General features: G+C 40.7%; 1 protein-coding gene across 2 annotated transcripts in view; it reads left to right on the top strand.

The window, feature by feature from the left end:
- Positions 1 to 499: 499 nt before the first annotated feature.
- Positions 500 to 26,529, top strand: part of mid2 (midline 2) — a 164,686-nt gene continuing 138,656 nt past the window's right edge. For both annotated transcript variants that reach the window (XM_036002289.1, XM_031303292.2), the window contains exon 1: positions 500 to 918. The gene's annotated coding sequence lies outside the window, so the exon portion shown is untranslated. The remainder of the gene's footprint in view (positions 919 to 26,529) is intronic.

Genomic DNA, 26,529 nt, shown 5'->3' with positions numbered 1-26,529 from the left:
TATGTGTTCACGGCATGTTTTTGGAGCTGCATTAAGCTTTTGTGAACTATCAGTTGGAGAGTTAGACCATCATTCAGCCTAGGATGCTTTATCAACAAGTGGCCAAATAAAGGTGGGGCACGTCCCAAAACACAAGCAAAAAAATGCTGGGTGCTAGCCGGCAAGACTTAAACACTCAAAGGTGTAATTGTTTTGCTAGTTAGGGCTATCTGTTTTTATAGCCTACTGGTTTTATCTAGCAAGGTTACTGTGGTTTTATTTAGAGTTAAAACATCAGAGAGAGATATAGAAAAAGATCAAAGGTTAAAATTACATTTATAATAGTTCTCTCAAATGTTAGGGCCAACATAGTTGCATTTCACAGGTGCATTTCCATATATTTATTGCCTTTAGTGCATTTTAAGGTAAACATGACAGCGACACCGTGAGGCCACAGGGGATGGGAGGGCGGTGGAGGAGGAGGAGTGTGGGTGCGCACAGCTCGGGTTTGTTGCACGGGCACTGGATCAGCGGTGTAACAGATCCCAGCTGCTGCCGTGGGGGGAATCTGAGCTATTCCCGTCCCCCTTGGTTTGGTCACGTGTCCTTAGGGAGCGTTTAGTTTGGTGACTACGTCGGGAGAGAGAGGAAGCGCACCGTTGCGCACAGCCGAGTTGGACAGCAACATCTTTAAACACGCGCTAATGACCGGTGGCGAATCAACCAGATCAGTATTGTTTTGGGCGTTGTCATAAACACTCCACAGTGGTGTGTGATACACAGATCCGTCAGGCACCGACACAGCGTGTGTGATCCTCCAGTCACCGACTCGTCAAAACTTCTGCGCTTAAAGTACCAACTGTGATCTTTACTGCGAGCGTCACATTGTTGCCAGCCACTGCTACAAGTCGACCTACGGAGCTGTCACGCCGAACCAAGGTAGGCTGTAATTCTTTTCTGTGGGGTTTTAAGGGAATAGCTAGAGTAACTTGCACACTGGCTAAATAAAAACATTGTTAGTTTGCGCACGGTGCAAGGCTGTTCAATGGATGGATTGCAATATGATAATCAACCACATCAGCTGTTTACGAGTGCATGAAAAGCTGCTCTTGCGCAGAAACATGCAAGATGAAAATAAGTGTGTGACTGAAAACACGGTGAGAGAGCAAAGGTGCCCTCGCAAGTCAGCATTACATCATATGGACTTAATATTTATGCATTTATTTTTAATTTCAAAATACAAATTACAAATGCACGGTGAGAACTGTTATTAATGAGTGCTGAAACTACACTTAGTATGGGACTGACAGTTTCTCTGTGGTATCAGGGTGATGTTGCTGTAAGGTTGCTTTGCTGAGTGAGATCTTTTTATGGCATGATTTTGAGGCTTGCTAAAAGTATTTTCACGTTCCCAGCAACCATTAGTTCCATCATAGTGTACTATAGGATCATAGGGACTGACCTGCGCTGACTCCTAACCACGCCCCTGATGCCAGCCAGAGTAACAGTCAGTCGCAGTAAGTGCTGCTAAACCATGAGGACAAGAAAGACATAACAGTCATCATAGAGACAGTTGGTGTTGTCAAACTTATGAATGGATGTTTTTTTATTTTTATTCTATGTATTTAAAATATATAGTAGTGCCGATGGAGTGAAGCACATCACAATGATCTCACTAACAAATACAGTAAGACCATCATTTTGGTGCTCTGACAGTATGTCAGATTGGTCATTGTGGAGACAGTGCTGCAGGTGACAGTGTGGCTTTGGCTTCAGAAAAGCAGAGTGTAAAATGTCAGCTCCACATCAATAATGCAGGAAACCCAAACAATGGGGAGCAAGAAAGTGGGTTCCAGTGTTGGCCCCTGCCTGTCCGTTTCTCTAAATGTGTGGTAAATCTAAAAAACACATGGTGTGCTCGAAAGTGTGACATTCTGTCAGAGCCATGTTGCCCGTCAGTGAGAGCATGTTCAATGCATTCAGGCAGCTATTATACTTTCAAAAACTGGGGGTTCATATCTTATTAAAAAATGATTTATTTCCTCTCTCTGTCTCTCTGTTAATGCATGATGATCACTGTGGTTAATGAGACAGGTCTCAGAGCATGGGGCCAAACCCTATCAGAGACAGCGCTGCTAGTTGGGTGAATACAGCTGGCACCCTCATTCATCATGCAGCTACAAGGTGCTGCCTGCCTCTCTCTCTGTCTCTCTGTCTGTCTCTCTGTGTGTGTCTCTCTCTCTCTTTCTCTCTCTCTCTCTCTCTCTCTCTCTCTCTCTCTCTCTCTCTCTCTCTCTCTCTCTCTCTCTCTCTCTCTCTCCGTTTAATGATAATTATTAAGACATTATAATGACAAGAGCAGTGTCTTTTTCTAAGGGACAGACAGGGCGTCAGCTACATGCTGGGATGATTATAGCTGTGACAGAGGGTTGGCATTCTGTGTTGATGCTGCAGCTGCAATGATATCCAAGAATAGATGCAAACACCTACTGCACAGTGGTGTACCTGGTGGACTCTTTGCAGCTTGAAGCTTGAAGCTGCCTCTGCAAACCAAAAACCAAGTGCCAAAAAAAAAAAAGCCAACCAAATGATTTCAAGAAGGAACTGAGAACTTTACTTTGAAACAATTTCAAGACTGGTCTGTTTTTTTTAAATGCATTTATATTTAGCTATTTTTACCACATATTTGTAACCATCAAAAATTGTAAATGCCTCTACTACTATGCCGTAGCAAAGCCACCACGCAACATTAAAACGTTAGAGATGTAACTGACCCACATAGTGAAACTTAACACTAACACATACTATTACAGTATCACTTTCCCTTCTTTTATATTCGCTCTATTGAACACTGATGAGTAAGAGAGATTATCACGTTGTAGAGATCATTTACTCTCTGATGAGAACTATGTTTATCCCAGGTTTGTTGTGACTGCCCTGTCACAACTGATAATCTTTAATGGTCCTATGACATGCTGCTTTTTGGATGCTTTTATATAGGCCTTAGTGGTCCCCTAATACTGTATCTGAAGTCTCTTTCCCCGAAATTCAGCCTTGGTGCAGAATTACAGCCACTAGAGCCAGTCCCACAATGAGCTTTACTTAGGATGTGCCATTTCTGTGTCTGTAGCTTTAAATGCTATTGAGGAGGAGAGAGGGGGGGCAAGGTGGAGGGTGGGGGTGTGGCCTTGACCAACTGCCATGCTTCGCTTGTTTTCAAGCCATGATGTCTCTCTCTTTGTCATGGGCGGGCCAAATTCTCTGGGCGGGCAAAGCAGAGAAAGGGGAGGTAACTTTCCTCCTTATGACCCCATAAGGAGGAGATTTCAGATCGCCCCATCTGAGCTTTCATTTTCTCAAAGGCAGAGCAGGATACCCAGGGCTCGGTTTACACCTATCGCCATTTCTAGCCACTGGGGGACCATAGGCAGGCTGGGGGAACTCATATTAATGTTAAAAAAACTCATAAAGTGAAATTTTCATGCCATGGGACCTTTAAGATATCGGTCATGTTCTTTGTTTGCTCAGGGATGTTCTCTGTACATTTTAATTGCTTTATCCTCACAGATCAGTTAGCCAGACAGGACACCCTTCATAGGGATGTTTGTATTCTGGGCTGTCTGTCAACTGCTGGTGCCAGTTTGAGTCTAAATGAGGCATTTCTCTAAGAGTTAGCCTCTTGGCTGTGCTTTCACAGGGAGCCTCTTGAAGCAGCAGGGGACTCAGCATGTTGTTTCAGCTTCGCTAAAGTTGGTGGAAGGATAAAACTCCAGCTTCCTGTAAAACTTTGATGTTGTGATTATGTGTTGCGAAAGGGTGGAATTGGTATCTGTAGTGGTATTGAAAACTTTTGAACGATACCGAGCCCTAATCACAATGGTGTTGCAGAAGCTGGGTTTGAAACCGTTCCCTATCACGGAAATAACGCCATTTTGTAGTGGTGTTCGAATTCTCCGCGGTAAATTTCATTCACTATATAGTCCACTATAGAATACCCACAGTGCACTGCTAATTTGAGTGTACATATGATTGACATTTTACAACCGTATATCACAATGCAATGCGTCCGTGTTTTCCCGGAGGAGAAGAAGAAGCCGAAATCACAGCAAAAACTGAAAAGGAAAAATGGAGCGGACTTTCGTTTCTATACAGTGTAAATGTAACATGCAACATATATACAACCTTTTACGATTCTCCTGAGTGCTGTGTTTGTTTCAGGGACGTATTAGAAGTATTTTAGTTTTGATTTGTTTACATGATGCTGGACGCGCCCGCCTCCATCACACAAACAATGGGCGCATCTCTTGACGCAAGTCACGCAACGATGTGTTTTCAGTGAGTGTCTGAAATCTCATTTGGTCGTTCCCTATATATTTCACTATTTAATAAACACTATATAGGGAATAGTGAGTGAATGAGGGAGCGGTTTCGAACACAGCTAGAGTCACGTGTTGCTCTTTAAACTTTTGTCAGTTCTGCTGCTGTCTACATATTCCTCCTTCCTTGTTATTCAGCTCGCTACATTGAACAGGGACCAACATAAAAATACCAAAACTCAAATTCATTTCTTGACTCTAAAGCCTTCCCTCAATTTCTACAGCCTTCCTGCAATGCCATTATTTATTTCAAAGCCGGCTGTGTTTATGTAAGTGCGTGCCAAGTACATTCATGCCTGCTTGCATCTGTGGACCCCGGTGTAAGCGTGGGTGTATGTCTGTAGATATGTTTCTTGTCCCAAAGATTGAAATTATGACAGTGTGACAGAATAACCTCGGGGTATAAGCAGGATGCGACTGCCACTGCCATGAACAGCACCGCACGTATCTCTGCAATCATAGCCTCCAGTCGGCATTACGGTGGTTTGCCTTGCCACTCATCAGGGGTTTAATATTCAATTATGAGGGTCATCTAGTTCAAGCTGCGTTGGATGGCTTGTGAAACATCCCCGCTGATTGGTGAGTGGGCATCTTAGCTAAGTAGGCTCACAGTTTGCCCCTGAAGGAGGAAGAAACAAGGCAGATGGCTTGCGGGGGTGTTTTTATTGACGTGGCAGGAGTTTCTTGTAGTTTTGCTCTGATTAGTGGTAGAAACATTAACAGGAGTGCAACAGTGAATCAGTGTTCAGTTAGATCAAACTTAGAGTCAAATTAGGTGTAATTCACCAATACTGACTTTTATATTTATATGAACATATGACCTTTGCTGAAATCATGAATCTTGTTTGCTAACCTTGTTGTTCCCTTTGAAGTAATGCAAGAACTGCATGCATCCAAACGTATGAACAATATGGACGGTTATAAACAAAAATGAAGCATCAAGTACGAAGATTTTAAAGGTGTTTGCAGAAGGGTACAATGACAGTGCCATCCTGCTGCCTTTTAGTTTGTTGCTGTGACAGCCTGTCAAACCGTCACATGCAGCTGAGTCCGGATAAGTGTTGGTCTTACAGTGTTGTGCTAACACACAGACAGATAAAGAGGCAGAGAGTGAGACGTGCGGTTCAGAATTTGCTTGGGAACAGTGTGGGGAGAGAAGCTTCCCCTCTGTCATCTCATGGCAGATAAGATTCTTCAGCAGTCAGGTATTTGGACCTTGCTGCTGGGCTGTTTTTTGGCTGAAAGCTGGACCAAGCTGTCAGTCAGATTAGTGCTATGAGACATTGGTGGGAGTGCAGTCCTGTCCCTTGGGGGGGCAGCCGTTAGACAGATCTGCAAATCCCCAACACTGAGCAAACACACACGCACGCAGACACACACATTTGCATGCACTACCCCCACTGAAGAATGAAGGGGCGAGATCAAGCCAGGTCATGGGAGGCTCTTTTCAAATAAATTCCTCCTTCGGGAGACTGCTGACTCCTCCGTGCCCTTCATGCACATGTGCATGCATTTACCCTCGAACACACACACACACACACACACACACACACACACACACACACAGAGACATCCTGTCCCCTCTCCTAAAGACGGACAGCAAAAACACTGACAAACGGTTGGCTATCCAATGTTTATGGGTCACTGATTCTAACTGCAGTTTGTGTGTATAGTCAGTGTGTTGCTGTGTTTTTTATAATCTATATATGTGTCGATTTCTTTCTTGATGATTTCCCAGAGCCCAAGGTGATATCAAATTTCTTCAATTAAATAATCTAATTATTAATCAGAATTATTTTCAGTCAATCGACCAATCAATTAACTAACTTATCATTAAAATATGTATTTTTGTGTTCTCCTACCCCCATGCAATACAAATATCTTTCCATATTTTTGCAGATGTGTTGACATGCATTTGATAATATAGCTCCAATCTATAGACCAAATCACTGCAACATTGTGCAAAAATCGGCAAACTTGGTTATTTCTGTTGTCATTTTCAGCTGTAACGTTTAAAGCTATATACTTAAACACGGTGGTCCGACCTATCTGATGTTCTTGCTGTTCTTATATTCTGTAATGTGTTGCTTTGCTAGCGTCTTTGATAAAGCAAATCTAGTGTTACGAACGGCAAAATCTCACCGCCGGTCGGACTGACTGCTAGTCTGTGGCACAACTAATTAATTAACAAAACAATTTGAGATGGAATTGAGAGTATATCCAGTCGTTCCTCAACCGTGTTTGCTCAGCACCGTTAAATCGTATGTACGGGCCTTAGGAGTTTTCTACCTGGAAGATATTGTTAACAAACATTGTGTCCATAGTGGAATATTTTAGATGAAATATCTTATTTCGAAAAAATTAACTTAGTATTGCATCTTTTCATATACTGTCAAAAATATCACCACGTTCCATATATTTGCCATATATGCTTCTAAGTGTAAACAAAATTCCATACATATATTTTTAGTATTAGTATACAATATATGTCAGTATGTGTAATTTCACAAGGGTACCTTCCTTATTATCTTGGTTTCTATTGTCTCCTGCATTCACCGAACCAGCTGAATGACACGAAGTCAAGCCCCATGATGTTATCGCCCAACTCCCCCGGGGTTATTTTATTAGAGGCAGATTCCATGACCGAGGTGGCGTCCTGCATTTAGAGCAGGGACGTTGAAGCTCTGTATAACTGTGTGATCCAATACAGGGGGCAGAGGTGTTGACTGATGCTATGATGCTCAGCGCAGAGCTGCTTGAAATAATCCCAAACTATCTCAGTTGTGTTTACGAGAGGAAAACGGCTACCATAAATACCCTGTGGCCAAATGTCCTTTCATTGCTTTAGATTTAAATGTTCCATAGTGAGTTTCGGTATTTTTCTTCTGACAGCACACAGATTTGGAACAAACCTCTCTTATAATCCGGTTGGAATAAGCTTAATCCAGTGTTTACACCCTGCCTTTCCTTAAACCTGTCTTCTTCTTGAGTTACATTTGTTTGTTAAATCATCACCTCTGTATGACATGATGTATTTAAAGTAGAGTCCGGGCGAATTTTTCTGTCCGAGCCCAGCCCGCGTCCGACAGAGCCGTGACCGAACCCGGCCCGAGCTCAACAGGCATTTTTTTTCTCATACTAATGACACATGTACGTTTGTTTGTGTGGAAATCTTTTATTAAGCAACTGTAGGAAGGCATTCAGAAATGTCAACAGATGAGCGCATCAGCGCACACGGGGCAACAAGCGCACGTTAATAAGCTGTTTAATTTAAAATGTTCAATGTGTTAACCTTTCCTGATTGCTTTGTTTCCATTAAAATCCCGTTTCTGGTGAGCAAATGAATGAACTTGGCTTTCAGTCTGGGGTTCATCTCGGACACCGCACACACTGTGTACAAAAAACTTATTCCACCAACTCTGCTCGGTCGCATCTACACATCTGCTTCCTCTTTCTCTATCTCTCTTCTGCCCACTTTACACACACACTGAGCTCTCTTAAAGGAGCCACTGCACCATTTTACAACAAATGCCATATCGCGCTGATGTGACCGAGCCCGACCCGAACCCGACCATCATTTCTAAATATCTGTCCGAACCCGGCCCGGCTGGCTCGGTTCGGGTATCCATGCCTTAATTTAAAGGAGGGAAAAGGCTTGGACTGTTTTTATTTTGTCCTGCATCCATGGAGAAATTATTATAATTGTATTTAAAGCCATTTATGATAAGAGTAGTCCTCTCTTCTCTGCTATGCAATGATATATAAGCACCTGATGATCACATACTGTATAGAGCTCAACAGTGTGGTTACGGAAGTGAAAATCCCATTCATTTTCTCCATAAGGATTTTGCCATAATGTCTAAACCATCCATGGTAGACTTACCACCATAGATATAAAACATATAAAAAATATCTATGCTAACCACGAGCTACGAGATTGTGAAACTATGGTTTATGCTTGTGTAGAAGCCAGAAGTCTTTATGAAATCAGCTTTGTTTTAAGAAAAACATGTTTTATTTGCGATGTTAAAGAAAAGTTCTATACCAATACCAACAATCCTAAGCGTAACAGCGACGTCTGTGATTGGTGGAGCTCACCGTTACCATGGAAATGTTCACTGAACCTACGAACGGCTAGTGAGCTGCTACCACTGAAGTCTATCATCATTTATGTACACTGTCTTGTGCCTTTGCCTTTTTTTCTGTTTTCAAAATGTTTTTTTGCGCCGAATCAAATGGTTTATGGTCAGGATTCATCTCGTAGCTAGTTGGCTTAAAACTCTTGGTATAAGCATTTTCTGAAACGTCAATGGAGCAGTCACTGTTGAGCTTGTGGCTTTCTGTAGAGAGTGTTAGCAACATAGTAGTTTGAGTGAGAACTAAATGGAAGACGACCGCAACCTCTGGTTGTCCTCTGTCACAATTGTTCTACTCATAATCACAGCAGGGGAGGAGAAATCTCCTTTACTTAATTCACTGATATAAATGACTCCTAACCTCTCTCTGTCTTTCTGACCTCTGCTGCCAAACTGCAATGTGAAGATTTCCACACACATGCATGAGCATACTCAATTCCCCTTCCCGCTTCTCTCTCTTTCTCCTCTCCTCCTTCCCTCCGCCTTTCCCACTTATTGCGTACTTCTCTTTTCTTATTCAGATTAATTTGACTCAAAACACACCCCGCCTACAAACATGATCTAAATCTTTCCTTTATAGTTTCTAATCATCTCCCTAGCAGGCCCTATCTGTTCTCCACACACTGCTGGCAGTTTCCAGCCAGATTATCTGTTACGTGTCCACTGCTGTGTTGATAGGAATGTTAAATATTCGGTTTATAGAGAGAAGAAACAATTTGTCACAAGCATACGGTACTAAATAAGAAGGCCACATGCGTATTTTTCAGCGACCCCGTGCTAATTGCTTAACCTCATAGTCATCCAATTCAGCTGCCAGAACAGCTGAGCGACCAATCATCCCCATTTAACTGACACTCTTCTGAATCCCCTGAGGAGGCGGTAATCAGCATGTCTTGTAAATTTACATCAATGAATAATGGCTTGTGTCCTATGGTTTCACAGAATATTGAGCCATAGGTAAGGTGATCAACTGGGCTGTTATGTGCCATATCATTATTGTCTGTATCATCTGCATTTCACATATTCAAATGATTATACTCGCACGATTATAGTTGCATAAATGTATTTGAAGGGACTCTAATTTCCCATTCCATGTTCACCGCTTTGTAATTTCCCTCCTCATTTTTAGATGTGAAGATGCTTGGTTACTGAAGTTGTGTCATTAACATCATAAATTGTTGCTCCAAAACGGTTACACGTTTCATGAATTTTAAGGCAAGAAATGATTTGCAGGACAAAAAAGCGAGTCATTTTATGTCTAATTATTGGGTTTCAATGGATTATTACCACACGTAGACTTTGTATGGGGAGCAATTTTGCATGGCGTGACTTACTGACAAAAATATAACTTTTACTTTAAAAATAGGGCAAGAGAGTCTCCCTCCCCAAACCTGATGTGACATCTTTTCACAGAGAGTGCTGAAAGCTGTAGGATCATATGATCAAGTCAGATACAGTAACTTTATTAAACTCAATGGGACTCAAGGGCTGCACTCGTGAGATTATCGCTTTTATTTTAAGAATCCCCTGACCCTAGAATTAAAGAGTTGACCTGTTGATCAAAAATAAGTTACAGTAAGACAGGTGAAAAGGGTAGATGGAAAAAAGTACAATATTTGGTATTAACCTTTTGATCTGTGTTTTAAAACTTTCAAACTCTGATTGAATGTTACAAACCAAAGATGACATTAGTTTATATAGAGAGGCTCTGAAGGATCGAGTGGACTCACTGCCTATCCCCGGCATCAGGGGTCTCATTTATAAAACTGTGCGTAGGATCTTTACTATAAGTGTGCGTATGCCCAAAAGCCCAAAATGGCGTACGCCAAAAAAAAGTCTTTATAAATCACAGATTACCTACAAGTGTGCGTACGTGAATCAGCCTCTTATCCCACACTGTACACACCGATTTTTAACCATAAATAGACAATGCAAAGCACCTCGTGGATGCTGATCAGTATATGAATGACAATGGCAGTTGTTGCACCGAATCATGATGACTGGCGGAGAAAAAGCAAAAAACTTCTCAGACGTTCAGGAATTGCTGCAAATTGAATTATAATTTCGACCTGTTCTTGCACAGTGTAGGGAAACCTGATCTATAGACTACATGTATTAATAATACGTCCAAAACGGCAGGCATTACGGCACTCGGGCAGCTTCGATATACCAGATGTATATAATAAGATTTAACAGAACGATATATTATATCCAAACAAGCCTTAGTGATAAAAATGAAGATTATATATAATATTTATTAAAAAAAACACTCAGCTGTCTGACATTTCCCTCTGGAAACAGCCGGTTTCACCCAGAGTGGCGAGTACCTGTATTTGGTTCCGGCGTGTTGCCCTCTCTGCTGGACCCAATTAGGTACACAGATCCAAGAGCACAGCTTTAGGGAATTTAAATCGGCATATTAGCCAGTCATCGTCATGGTCCCTGAAGTCTCTTTTTCTCCTGATTCTGTCATTGGCGGAGTCCTCCTGCAGGGCCAGCAGTGCCATCATGCAGCATTACGCACAGGTTCACCACAGTATTTGTATGTTTACAACAATTTGTGATTGTTAACACCTTGCCAACACAGCATTAACTAGTGGTATCCCCCACCCCGAGATACAATTTGAAGATGAAAGAAAGTCTAATAGGCAAACACACTTTTCTTCATGCAGGTTTTGTCACAAACAGTATTAAAGTTCAGACCGATAACGAGGACATTAAGGGTAACGATTGCGCGAGAGCTTAACGGCTGTATTTCCAGACTTTGACATTTGATGATATATGCACAGTATTAAAGACAGATATTTAGTTATTTACACTGTGTTCTGCCGTTATCTAATGGTAGGGTATTTGATGCTATCCTGTATTCCATGCAGTCGGGCCATCTCCTCCTCCTGTGCTCCGTACGTAGCGGACAATGTGAGGGCGAGACAGCGCCGATTAAACATTAAGAACTATTTTTTATTTAAGATTTGAGTTGGAGGTGTTTATGGAACAATTATCATTCAGTACAAGCGCAAATAACACTGCTGGATTTAATCTTCATGATAACGTGGATGATATGGAGTGAAAAAATGTGCGTGAGGCATCAATACTTCGAAATATTACGAGTAATCGTTATTCCCATTTACTTTCTGCAGTCTGACTTCAGTTCACCACCTCACCATCTGCGTCGCCAATTCCCATTGTCTCCAAAATGTGCGTACGCATGGGTCAGAGTTTGCGTGGAGGACCGCACATTCTCCCGTCAAGTTCGTTTTTTATAAATCACAACCTTTGCGTGGGAAGTGGCGTACGTGCATTTTCAGCCCCGTTTTGTGCGTACGCCACGTTTATAAATGAGACCCCAGGTCAGGTCAGCTGTGATCATACAAGCAGGCTTCGACAATGATCTTAAATCAGCCCTGCAGTTCTCAGAGTCCGGGTAGGCTCCAGCATTCTGGCCCTCCTCCTCCTCCTCCTCCTCTACTGGAGTTTGTTTCTTACACACATAATAAAGACTACTAAATAAAGATACTGTTGCATCATTTTCAGATCCCATGGTTAAATTCCTCAACCAATGAGAGAGGAAACCTATCTTCAGAAAACCCTACCAAAAGCAAACTCACATAACCCGTGCAACCTAAGTATCCTGGGAAAATGCATGCTGCCCACACCCCACCACCTCATCACTACCACCCTCTGGCATTCTGAGTCTGAGTTGAGGATGTGACTAAGATAAAAACTACTTTCATTCTTGCAATGTTTGTGTGTTTGGTTATCAGAAAAATGCCATACACCGCTCTAAATGTTTCTGGGTGTTTGTCTTTCATATGTGCTGAAATATAAAACCATGGTGATGACAATTGTGTTTTGAACGGGTTGAGATAATGAAACAGAGCCTTTATGTTAAAATGTTATCACAGCACCGTGGCCTGTGTGACTACATAATCTCGCCCTTTACAGATTCACATTTGAGTTTAGATACCCGAGTGGATTGGTTAAAGGCTATTTTCCTTGTGATACAGTCTTTGATATTCATATAGATTTTACGCATTCCTGTTCATCTCCTCTCCTGCAGGCAGTGAGATAAAAAAATGTCCTTTTATGTGCTTATAAAGGATGGTAGTGAATTTTCTGACTGGATCCAGGGTTTTACTCTGTGGACATTTTAGACAAAATATTGCATCAGCATCCGACACATTAGTTGTTAGTTTATTAGTGCTTATCTGATTGCCGCATTATTCTGGTACTTAATATTAATCTTGGTATCGTTGGTGGTAATGTTGGCTGTATCCATATGTATATTTCAGATTAGATACAATAAACTGGTAGTAAATCCATATAAATCCTAAAAACTGTCACAGAATATTGGATTGGTCAGTCAGAACTGATTGACTGTCAATAATTCACTCCCTCCTGGTAGTGATTTCATACTGACTCTGCTCTTATAAGCCAGTATTCACATACTATATGCCTGGAGCCGTTCTTTGTAATTTGCATTAACAATTTTGTTTTAGGAACATAGCTGCAACAAATGATCGTTTTAATTTTTGATAAATCTGTTGCTTAATTCCCAGATTAATTGAATCATTTAATTACTTTTTTGATTCACATAAATTGAAATGTCATACAGTGATGAAACAAATTCCAAAATATTCAATTTACAATTATACAAACAACAGCAAATCCTTATACACATATGGGTAGCTGGAACCAGAGCATTTTGGCATTTTTACTTTAATGATAAATCAATTATCAAATTTGTTTCATCAATCGACTAATCACTTAAGTGTTTAAACACAGGAACCACGGAACCTATTAAACTGTGCATTGCACCTTTGTAGAATTGACAAAGGGACAACTGTAGTGCACAGTCGGATCCTTCCCCGTATGAAGTGCAGTGTTTTTTTTTCCTCATAAACGTGTTGAACAAATACTAAAAGGAAGTACTGTACTAGTTTGTATTGCTCTCTTGTAACATAATTCCTACATTTTGGTTCAGTTTGTGAAGAACCCCATCTGAATTTTGAATTTGAATTGCATTTTATTGCGGGTGGTTCTCCTTTCCCTGTATCAAGCCATCAATTCTGCTGGACAGGGAGTCTCTTTAGAATGACAGCAATTGAAAGAGAAGCAGACAGAATATCCAGCCTGAGTTTCTCTTGTCTTTCCCAAGGGATCTTGTCTGTGCCTCCGAATGGAGCCGGGCATACAGTATCTGGCCCCGCTCTGCCTTGTAATTAGATCCTCACTGCTTTGCATTAAACTGCAGCCCAGAGGCAGCGTGGTCTCTCTGTCCCCTCACAGAGTACTGGTGGTAAATTTCTCACAGAATGATGAGGCTTCACTGAGCTTTTGTCTTCAAAGACATGCCACTGGTCATATATCTCTTTCATGCCGAGAGTTAGATGAGAAGATCGATACCACTCTTGGTATCTCTATGGTAATTATGAAGCTATTGTCAGCAGCCGGTTAGCTTAGCTAAGCATAAAGAATGGAAACAGCTAGGCTAGCTCTGTCAAATAGTAACTAATTTTGCCTGTCAGCGCTTCTAAAGCTCAATTATGTTACATCACAGTTGTTTAATTTGTACAAAAATATACCTGTAAAACCAAAGAGTTGTAGTTTTATGGGGGGGTTGTGCTTAACTGTTTCTTGGCTTGGAGCAGTCATTTTTTACAAGCTTTAGAGGTGCTGGTAGGTAGATTTTGTTATGTCTGGGCAGAGTCAGGCTAGCTGCCATTCTTTATGCTAACCTAAGCGAGCAGTCTCCTGGCTGCAGCATCATATTTAGCGTTAAGAGATGAGAGTGGTATCAATCTTCTCATCTAACGCTCAGCAAGAAAGTGAATAAGCAAATATACCAAAAATGTCAAATTATTCTTTTAAGCGGATTGGCCATCTATAGTAAATCAAGCTTTGTCTGGGTAGAGAAGACACTTTTGGATTTTGAATTAAGCTTAAACTAATCAGTGACTGAGGAGGATTTTTTCACAGTGACCATGTCTGGCCCTGACATTTGCCTAAATGAATTAATTGTGATAAGATAATTAACTTAAACTGCTCACATCAAAGAGAACAGGACCTGAAAGGGCACATGGAGTGTTAATTCCCTTTGCTAGGCAACAATTCAACGGCCTTAGCTTGCTAACCTTAGGTAACAATGGGGATAACACTGCTGGCGAAAAAAAGTGCTGGAGAGAATATATGGCTGTTCTACTCCAGGGGATGAGGAGCCCATTCCACAAGTCTCATATATAACCAAACATAAATTGCTCAAATAATCTTGCTCCTTATTTTGTGTGTATAACCTTGTAGGGGGAGCGTGTTGCTACTACACCAGGCAACTACTATAGGTGTTCAAGTATCAAAAGACAGAATATGAAAAAACAACTCAGCAACACTGGAAGAATCTTTTTTTTCCCTTACATATTTTGGCACAGGGCCTTCATCAGGGTAATTTACAGAATTTGTAAAAAGCCTATACTGTATACTCTACAAGAGGCTGAATGTGTATCTGTGTTTTAAAAATACACAATTTCTTTCTTAGGAACATATTGGTCATATGAGTTGCTTGTTACAAAAGACTTAACAGAGTTTGAAGTTTCAGTTCATATCAAGTTGAATCAACCTGATTGGATCAAAACAGATTTGCCTCCCAGTATTTGCTCCTTTTTCTAATAGTTTGCAGTTGTTCGCAGCCTCCCTGGGCATGAAATGTTGATGTAATATTTCAGATGATGTTTTCCAACATCTCCTCACCAGCTTCTTTTGAAGCATGTTTTTGCCTCAGTTTCTTACAGTGACGGTTTGAAATATCCCTGATGAGTTATTTTTATTCTTGAATTAGGGTAGCTTTTTTGTGTTTACCAATCACTGCCAAAGCACAAGAGATGTAGACCTATTCTCTATATCTCACACAGAACTGTCCTGACAAGGGAGATGCTAATAATTAATGACTTTTCCCGAAATCTCTTTCAAGATGCTCTAGGAAACTGCACAAAAGGGGGGGAGGAAGAAATTGGTTTAGAGCTTACGGCAAAAACAAAAATTCAGCCAATTCTTAGCTAGATAATCAAGTTTTTTTTTTTTTTTTTAAATAAGATTCACCAATAAACATCTCTGTGACCCATTTTGGGTTCCAGCTCATGATTGAAGAGACACCATAAAGAAGGGCTTTGTATCTAAAGAAGCCCTTTTTTAGCAGAGTCAAATTATGAGGCTGATATCAGTAATGGTAATGTCTACCTAACATGGCTAACCAGGCCCGGATTGGCTAATAGGGAGCACCGGGAGAATCAGTCATGGTACAGGGTTGAAATCATAGTTGAAATATATCATGGATGCTGTCCATAGGCTGCCTGCACTCGCAGCCCACTCTTTTTATTTATTTAGGTCTATTTTTTTTCTTGCAGCCCACCATTCATTCATGCAGCCCACTGCAGAGGGCAGTCTGGTTAAAGGTGACTTCATTTTGAGACTTGAGAAAGCTTTGTCCATCCATCCATCTTCTTCCGCTTATCCGGTAACGGGTCGCGGGGGTAGCAGCTCCAGCAGGGGACCCCAAACTTCCCTTTCCCGAGCCACATTAACCAGCTCCGACTGGGGGATCCCGAGGCGTTCCCAGGCCAGGTTGGAGATATAATCCCTCCACCTAGTCCTGGGTCTTCCCCGAGGCCTCCTCCCAGCTGGACGTGCCTGGAACATCTCCCTAGGGAGGCGCCCAGGGGGCATCCTTACCAGATGCCCGAACCACCTCAACTGGCTCCTTTCGATGCGAAGGAGCATCGGCTCTACTCCGAGCTCCTCACGGATGACTGAGCTTCTCACCCTATCTCTAAGGGAGACGCCAGCCACCCTCCTGAGGAAACCCATTTCGGCCGCTTGTACCCTGGATCTCGTTCTTTCGGTCATGACCCAGCCTTCATGACCATAGGTGAGGGTAGGAACGAAAACTGACCGGTAGATTGAGAGCTTTGCCTTCTGGCTCAGCTCTCTTTTCGTCACAACGGTGCGATAAATTGAGTGTAATACCGCACCCGCTGCGCCGATTCTCCGACCAATCTCCCGCTCCATTGTCCCCTCACTCGCGAACAAGACTCCAAGGTACTTGAACTCCTTCACTTGGGGTAAAGACTCATTCCCTACCTTTAGAAGGCACTCCATCGGTTTCCTGCTGAGAACCATGGCCTCAGATTTAGAGGTGCTGATCCTCATCCCAGCCGCTTCACACTCGGCTGCGAACCGATCCAGTGAGTGCTGAAGGTCACAGGCCGACGATGCCATCAGGACCACATCATCCGCAAAAAGCAGCGATGAGATCCCCAGCTCACCAAACTGCAACCCCTCTCCACCCCGACTACGCCTCGATATCCTGTCCATAAATACTACAAACAGGATTGGTGACAAAGCGCAGCCCTGGCGGAGGCCAACTCTCACCTGAAACGAGTCCGACTTACTGCCGAGAACCCGGACACAGCTCTCGCTTTGGTCGTACAGAGATTGGATGGCCCTGAGAAGGGACCCCCTCACCCCATACTCCCGCAGCACCTCCCACAGTATCTCCCGGGGGACCCGGTCATACGCCTTCTCCAGATCCACAAAGCACATGTAGACTGGTTGGGCATACTCCCAGGCTCCCTCCAGGATCCTTGCGAGAGTAAAGATCTGGTCCGTTGTTCCACGACCAGGACGGAATCCGCATTGTTCCTCTTCAACCTGAGGTTCGACTATCGACCGAACCCTCCTTTCCAGCACCTTGGAGTAGACTTTACCAGGGAGGCTGAGAAGGGTGATACCCCTGTAATTGGCACACACCCTCTGGTCCCCCTTTTTGAAAAGGGGAACCACCACCCCGGTCTGCCACTCCTTAGGCACCGTCCCCGACTTCCACGCAATGTTGAAGAGGCGTGTCAACCAAGACAACCCCTCCACACCCAGAGCTTTAAGCATTTCTGGACGGATCTCATCAATCCCTGGGGCTTTGCCACTGTGGAGTTGTTTAACTACCTCAGCAACCTTTGTAAAAAAGGGAAATTTGTGCTGAGAATTATGACAATTTTTAAAATGTGATTTAGTGTCAGAAGCAGAGCCAGTTGTGTGCAAGGGATAGCTGCTGTCAGTGTGGAAGGCACATAAGCTGTTGTACCACAGTATGTGAACAAGCAAACATGATCAGATTAGTTACAATATAACCGCTTTCTATGCCCATAGTGACCCATTATGCTTTTTATTATCAAAAGTAGGTTAGTAATAGCCCATGACTGAAAGGGAATAGAACATTATATAAAATATTATACAAAGGAAAAAATAGATGATGGTGTCATTAGAAAGTGAAATACATTTATTTTATTCTTTTTGTCTTTTTATTTTATTTTATTTTATTTCAAGGTTTGGGTATGAACACTTATTTGCACAAAAAACTAGATTCTGATATTTTTAAACATTGTGTTGTTGTAAAGATGTTAACTTTTTTAATAAATCTATTGTGAAGCAACGCTTATTTGCACTGAATTGGAAATGGTGATAGTATACAAAAATACACTGAATTACAAGGCTATAGAGAACAGTGCGCTATTGCATTATTTTAATATAGTCAAGGAGTGAAGTAGAGTGGGCCAGTCTAAGGCATGAATCTCCGGGGCTGAAAATGAGTGTGCCCCTATGGCTAACCTACTGTATAGATGCCCATTAATAGCAACTTGTCAATTACCTTTCCATGACATATATTTCCTTATCTTTAAGTATATATTCATGGACGAATACTGTAATTAATGTGATGAAAATCAAGTCTATAAAGAAGTGGGAGTTTTTATACCAGGAAAGATCTGAGATAACTATAATCTCATAACAGGCCTTAAAACGTAACTCTCTTTTTGTGAATGTACCCAAGTCAAACTTTCGTTTAAAAGCATAATTAGGACTTTTAAGATTTACCATATTCTCGTTTTCGGTCAAATGGTCTTTTGAATGGGAGTGCTAGGGGCACTACTATGATTGCATCAAAATTGCTATTTTTAAAACACTAAGAAGGCTCGACACAACATGAAACTTTGCTCCAAGTATCACCAGGGTCTCTACACATGAACTCCAGCATTGAGAACATTGTTTGTGTACACAGAGTTTACTAAAAAGAAAGGTTTTAAGCAACTCACTGTAGCTGTTTTTCCGGTCGCCGTCTATCGAGCCAGTCAAAAAGAGTTGATCTCCGAATGCAACGTAACAGGGAGGAGAGTAAAGATGGAAAGCTCCTAAAGCTTAGTTCCATATAAATGCACGGATAATTTGTTGTTTTGTCGTTAGTGAAACACAATATTGACCTTGTAGTTGAAAAAGGAGCCTCATATAAGAATTACATTTCCTCCTATGGAGTCCGTTCATTCGCAATTCGGAGATCGACACTTTCTGACTGACAAGATGGACGGCGACCAGAAAAACCAACAGCTAAAGTGAGTTGTTACTGTTCTGTTACTGTACTGTTCTTTTTAGTGAACTCTGTGTACACAAACAATGTTCTCAATGCTTGAGTTCATGTGTAGAGCCCCTGGTGATACTTCGAGCAAAGTTTCATGTTGTGTCGAGCCTTCTTAGTGTTTTAAAAATAGCTATTTTGATGCGATCATAGTAGTGCCCCTAGCTCTCCCATTCAAAAGGCCATTTGACCGAAAACGAGACTACGGTAAATCTTAAAAGTGCCGTTTCCGTCCTAATTATGCTTTTAAACAAAAGTTTAACTCGGGTACATTCACAAAAAGACCCTAGGTTGCATTTTGGCAAGAGTTACACTTTAAACAGTAGGTGCAATTTAATTTTGCTGAAAACAGTTTTGCCATTAAAGTCATTTGAATCCTGAAGGGACTGATGAAGTAGAGTGGATCAGACACTTGAGAGTGATGCAGCCTGGAGGACAGCAGAGAGATGAAACAGATGGAGGGAGAAGCAGACGAGCAGGGATGACACTGATAGGAAGACGGGTACAGTTTGGTACACATTGTGTGCTCCCATGAGCTCAATATTATCAGCAATTACACTGTACACACACTCACAAACATGCAAAGATGGGGCCTTTGTACTCCTAAGTAGAGGCCTGTTTCATAATGGATTTCGCAGGACATGGCCCCTGCCAGTTGGAGTATATTGAATTTCAGTAGCACCAGCAACAACAGCTCCTATGTCACTGCTGTTCAATACTGCAGTACAATAGAGCAGAACATCGACCATGTTGTCGGTCTCGCTGCGCGATCAGGACTATGTATTTTCTTTGTACTGCTGTAGGTGACATGTTTATCTTTTTGTCTAATGCATACTGTAGTATGCAACAAAGTGTGTGTGTGTGTGTGTGTGTGTGTGGCATCAGAGGAAGTGTTCTATTTTGATACATGGCTCTGAAATGTAGGTTGACAGTAACATTCCTGATTCCTGTCACAGTGACAAAAATATTATATAACGATTTGGGAATATCTGACAGTACCATGTCCAAATGTAATTGGAAATACATTTTTCATGGTCCCTAGTGTAGCTAGAAATCGTTCCTCTGTCCCAGGATGTTTTATTCAACTGTACTTCTGTTCCTATGAAGGTGTTTAAACAGTGAGTTTTTATTATTATTTTTTAACATCAAACAAAATAGTGAAGTAAACTTTGATTCCATCATCCAACATACATCTTGTTTATGAAGGTTTTTACATTTGCTTCTGTATTTTATGAGATGAAGTACAAATTTATCAACTAAATGATGTCAGACTCATTACACATTTTTCTACTTTTCCATTTAAGGCAGACGGCTCTAAAATATTTAAACAACACCCATAACTAATAAGAATAAATGATCAGTTAAATTATCATTACCACACATAGATCAAATAACAAGATGTAATTACTGATATACTGTAATGAGTACATTTATGATTGATTCATAAGTTATGTTATGAATCATTTTACTAATATATTCATTATTTGCGTTATGTACTTAACCTCTGCAGATGGCTCTCCCTCTTTGAAGTCATTACAGCTGCTCTCCATATCAGTTCTCCAGTGTTTTTCTGCTCCTTGGTTTGAACCTCTATTCTTTCTCATTTTTATTTTTTTTTTACACTTTAATGGAAGTTTAGCATATATTGTGTACACTTGCTCCATACTCAAGAGTTTGTTGTCCAGTAAATTGACAAAAAAGTGTGTAGGTAAATTAAGACTTAAAGAGAATAGTTACTTTTAAAATGACTTAATTTAACCCTTGTGTGGTGTTTGGGTCTGTGGGACCCATTTTTAATGTTTGCTAAAAGAAAAATTATGCTATTTATTAGTTCTTCTAACTCAAACTCATTGGCCTTGGCTCATTTTCTGTGTAGAATAATAAAAATAACTTATTTTCAATGACTGCACATGGTACACCCCCCCCTACACATAACTATTACATATGAGGTGTTCGGGTCTATCGGACCCGAGTGTATTTAAATGTAGGTGCTATGAAACTATGTTGTCTTTCTGCACCTGCTATTCCCACACAGTTACATAATTATTACATTTCAAGCACTTTCACCTGTTCTGATTAAGTTATAAGAAATAAGCACCGATAATGATTAAAAGTTGTTTCTATTTTTTTTTCCTTTTTTTATAATTGAATTTCCTTGTTTTCTCACAAAAAACGAAAATGATCATAAATGTGATCTCACAGTGGTAAATGGCAAATATGAACCATAAATGATGTATATATCATTGGTAATTGAGCTAAAGTAAACATCTGTTAAGTATTTTTAAATAAATTGTTATGGCTGTATTGATTTAAAAGCCTAATAATGTGGTGGGTCCACCAGACCCAGGAACATTGGCTGTGTAACAAAAATATGAACACCACAAAAGGGTTAATGTCAGATTCTGTAATGTGTTGCATATAAAGGCTTTACATTAGAAACACTCTAGTGTCTGTGGCATAATCGCAGACGGAATCTCATGTGTATTTGTGTGTGTTTTTCCAGACACTAGATGGCACTATGGATATATAATCCCTGGGAAATCTTAGTGCCTCGCTCACCCTCTCTCCCTCTCACTCATACACACAAAATGACAAACATGATTTTGTTGTGTCATGTAAAGAGGTTTGTTTGTTTTATAGAGGGACATTAGAATCTGTAACCATCTGTCTGTGTTTGTGTATGGTCAGGTGTATGTTGTTTCTAATCTAATACCTGATGTCTGTATTTGATTTCTTCTCTAATGTCATGAACATAACCACATCACAGTGTTGCTGGTTTAGTTCTGTCATCACGTAATACCTTCATTGTAATGTGCTCTAGAAACAGCTACATTATTAAGTGTTTTAATTCAGCAGTACTAATAAGTCCTTTTGGAATTTGATGTTTTAACTGGGTTTGATATTACCAACTCTGTGTGTGTGTGTGTGTGTGTGTGTGTGTGTGTGTGTGTGTGTGTGTGTGTGTGTGATCCCTTTTAAGCAGATTGTTCCTCAGCTCAGGGTTGTGCCTCATAAACATGCATTTTGTGTCATGCACTTAATCTGCTCCATGTTTGGAATTAGCCTTCCCGTCCACAGAGAGGATGCTCTCTCCTCTCTCCTCCACATCTTATCTCTGTTTTACTCTCTATGTAACTCTTTTCTGTCTCTCCTGTGTTTTCTTCTCTTCTTTTACATATACATCTTACTTTCTTTCCCAGTGCTATCCTCATTCATTGCCCCCCTCTCTTTTTCCCCCCATGTCTCCCCCATATGATTCCCCTCAGCAATAATCAATGCAATCTAGCAGGCCCTGCCGTGATGAAGCTGTAAGCATTTTGAGCTTGACAAAAAAAAAAATGGTGCCTGGTCAAAATGTTAACTGCACTGAAGAATCTAGCAGATGAACAATTGCACTGGCTTATATGATGGAAAAAGTGCCTCTTTGGTGCTAAACACTGACTCGTGGTCAGAAGCATTTGATCAGCAAGCTTAAATTCTGATCGTTTACAGGATTTGATCTAAAACCCACCTACAGTGTTTCTTTCAAATTTCGTACAATGTAGCTTTTATATTCTGGTAGAGCAGTTCGTTTTTCTTCACAAAGTAAAAGTGAAGCAGGCGCACTAAAGGAAACATCGATTGAGTCCATGACCAGGGAAAAACCATGGTATCCTTTTGCCAAATATCTAATTGCTATTCTATTGCTTATCCTCTTGTGATGTGTGCGGGGACTGCATTCACAGAGGAAGACCCATGGCTTAGTAGGGTCGATGTAGTAGGGGTAGTGTGGTATAGTCTGCAACAACCGCCAATAACTTTATTTTGGCAGGATCTTTTTTTTTTTTGCACCCCAAGAGATCATTACGATACCGATAACTAGGGATATTCCAGTCTGATACTCTGTATCTACATCGATCTAGCCAAACATATGGATCAGATGTCTGACACTTTGTTTAATATTAAATATGAACCATTGACAAATATACATTTAAATGTTGTGTAAACTTGTGACCTGTCGAAGTAACCACAACATCTGCCAGCTATGCATGTGTATTTTCGGTTAAAAAAGTAATAAAGCAAAATTGCTTTTTGGGAGTGTTGGAAGCTTCAAAACTACAAACTTGATAAAATATAAATATCATGCAAATGAATATGATACACTTGTTTAAGCAACAAGTGTGATGTTTAAAGCAGAAGCACCATTTTTGGAACCGTTGAAGAAGCGTGAGAATTTTCCTCCAGACAGCAATAAAACCAAACTGATTACAGAGAGAAATGGTAAATTTATTATGGATGACCAACCCTTTTCCGTGGTTGAAAATGTTGTGTTTGAACTCTTAATTGGACATATGAAGCCTCGCTACGCCCTGCCAAACCAACAGGCAATGGCTGGGCCACATCTGTTCAATCTAGTCAGAAACACTTGTATGTAAAATACGTAAAATGTTGCTGAATGTAACAGCTAGCAAAAGAGGAGGCCTATACTGACTGTGTATTTTGCGCCACATGGAGGTTAACCTTTTTAGTTTGTTTTGTCAACTATTGCATGGATTGCCACGTATGTATTTCATTCCAGCTTTAAATATACCAGGGTTGTGTTCCACAACGCAACATAGTATAAGCAGTGATTTCTAACCATGTGCTAAGTCGGATAACACCTGTGTGTTTTACCTGTGTAGTAAAACTGGGCACTGACTGTACAACAAACTGGTCATCCATCTTCCACTTGCCAGAACTGTCAGGTTTGGCCTCTCTGTGACCTTTTCTCAAACAGATCTAACAGATCAATCACAGAAGAAGCTCTATTAGCTTTAAACAAGCATACTGTTATCAACTCCAATGTTTATCCACACTAATTAGAGCACTTCATAGTCAAGAGAGTTGTCTGGCAGTGTGCGTGTCCGTGTTGGCATGTGTGTGTAGAAGCGGTGATGCTTGTTAAGCCCACAACAAGGCCACTAGAACAACAGAGGGGCAGCTTATCCATTCTCCACAGAAAGAAGACAAATCTGTTATGGATTTTTATTTTAGTCGATGACTCACAACTTTATACTTAGATTAGCAACAGAGAGGCTTATTGGTTAAGTGATTTATAAAGTTTAATACAGATGGCTATTAGACGTGTGCTTGAGGCAGCTGCACTCTTCAAGGTGTCTTGGAGTAAAGTTGCCAGCCCAGCGATATTTTAAAGATGAGAATATTGGGAAAAAGGCCTTGGAGAAAAACTATGACACGGCAACTTCTCCCCTTCTAACAAGGATTGGAAATAGCACCTAATGTAAGGCTTCACTAGGCGTGATTTTTAATGCACACACTGAATTCAATCCTGCCTAATAGAAAAGCCATAGATTAGATTAATGGAAACTTAAACATGAATTTGAAACAGCAGCAACAGCTAAACCCTTTTCTCATATTCACCCTTTCCAGAAAGCAAGGTGAATGAATGTAGGTAGGATTGTGCAGGGCTGATGTTCAAGTCCTTCAAACTTTCAAATTTCATAGATTTTAAATGTGTACTGCATCAATCGCAAAGTGTTGCATTACCTGACTCAGCTTTTAGTCCGATCAATAGTTGTGATTATGAACAAATTTCTCCCAAATCCAGACCCTAGAAAACCAAGATTACACCCTCTCATCCAATCATTCTGTCTTTGAGTTAGAGCTATTCACACACAAGTAGTAATTAGATAATTCTAGAAGATAGGTATTTGAATTAAACTCCATCAAGTAATCCTAGCTAGTAGTTTCCATATTCATAGTTATAGGAAAAAGGAGGGTTTTTTATTTTGATTTTAAGTAAAGGGGTTGATGTGTTTGAGCCTAGTTGGTGCCTGTAGGACTCAGTGTTGTCACAGTTCATTTACAGTAATGTAATCATGGTTTCATAGAAGATCTTCTAAAAATGGCTGTAATCTGAAGTAAGCCAAAACCATTGCACCTGCAGAGGAGCTTAACTGCCCCATTGCGTGATGTGGATGCCTGGTCAGGCTCTAAGAAGCAGAGACGCATCGGTACTAATGGGAAGTAACATTTCCAACATGCTAGTCAGCCACATTGGCACATTCTGATGGCTGCTGACTCTGGACAGTACACTGTGTTGATTTTACTTGACCTATCGTCTGCATTTGATACATTGGACCATACAGTATTGTTGAATCGGTTACACAATGAAATGGGGTTTTCTGGGTCTGTTCTTAAATGGTTCACCTCTTACCTGAGTGATAGATCATTTTGTGTGTCTGTTAACAACATTTTGTCAGAAATGACCCCTCTGTTATACGGAGTTCCTCAGGGTTCGGTTTTAGGTCCTCTTTTGTTTCTGTTGTATATTAGCCCTCTTGGTGAAATAATCCGTAATTTTAATAATGTGTCTTATCACTTTTACGCTGATGATATTCAGTTGTACTGCTCATTCAAAGAATCAGAGTTTGGTAAATTAACTGATTTATTGGAATGTCTGTCATGCATTAAGACTTGGTTATACAACAATTATTTACAACTGAATACAAAAAAGACTGAAACTTTGATCATTGCTCCAGAACAAAAACTACCCCAAATTAAACAACACCTCTGTTCCTTGGACTCCTCCGTCCAGTTGAGCCGAAGAAACTTTGGTGTTTTGTTCGACCAATCGATGTCTTTGGATGGTCATTCTAGACAGTTGGTCAGAAACTGTTTTTATCATTTGAGAAATATCTCTAAATTGAGAACAATACTGCCCAAAGTTACCATGGAGATGATCATTCATGCTTTTATTTCTTCACGGTTAGATTACTGTAATTCTCTTTTTACTTGTTTTAATAAATTTTCTCTGAGCCGTCTTCAATTGGTGCAAAATGCAGCAGCCAGGCTTTTAACAGGAACAAACAGAAGGGCACACATTACCCCAATTTTGTTTACTCTCCACTGGCTTCCAGTAAAATACAGAATTGATTATAAAATTGTAGTTTTAACTTTTAGAGCACTACATGGACAGATGCCTAAATATATCACAGATATATCCCTTACTCTTCTTTCCGCATGCTTCGTTCCTCAGGTCAAAATCTCCTGATGGTCCCTAAAACCCGCCTTAAAACTCGGGGAGACCGCTCCTTTCAGGCAGTTGCTCCCAAATTGTGGAATGCCCTGCCCCTGTCGCTATGTGTGGCCGATTCTATTGTTTCTTTTAAAAAACAGCTGAAGACACTCCTATTCAGACAAGCTTTCACTTGACTGAGCTATCATTGTTTTTATGTTTGTATGATGTTTTTTGTATTTTTTTTTTTTTTAATTGTTAAACTTGCTGCATATAAAGCACTTTGTGACTCTGTCTGTGATAGGTGCTATATAAATAAAGTTTACATACTTACTTACTTAAGATGAACAGCCCACTCTGAGCCACTGGTGTGAAAAAAGAACAGGCCTTCTGAGGAAATGAATGAAAACATGTTCTTATATTCTTTTATCCATTTTGTAGCCTATACACAATTTAGTCGTTCACTTTCAGCATTTAACTGAAAGTGGGCAGACGGTTTGAGTGATATATTATTTCTAGGCATACAAGACAGCACTTTCTAAAAAGCAGCAGCGTTTGAATGAAATATTAATTTTCTGTCCTGAAAGA

This window comes from Sander lucioperca, chromosome 1, assembly GCF_008315115.2.
Source record: "Sander lucioperca isolate FBNREF2018 chromosome 1, SLUC_FBN_1.2, whole genome shotgun sequence".
In the NCBI taxonomy this organism is placed as follows: domain Eukaryota; kingdom Metazoa; phylum Chordata; class Actinopteri; order Perciformes; family Percidae; genus Sander; species Sander lucioperca.
The sequence above is the reverse complement of the archived record's forward strand: the minus strand, read 5'-3'. Positions and strand labels throughout refer to the sequence as shown.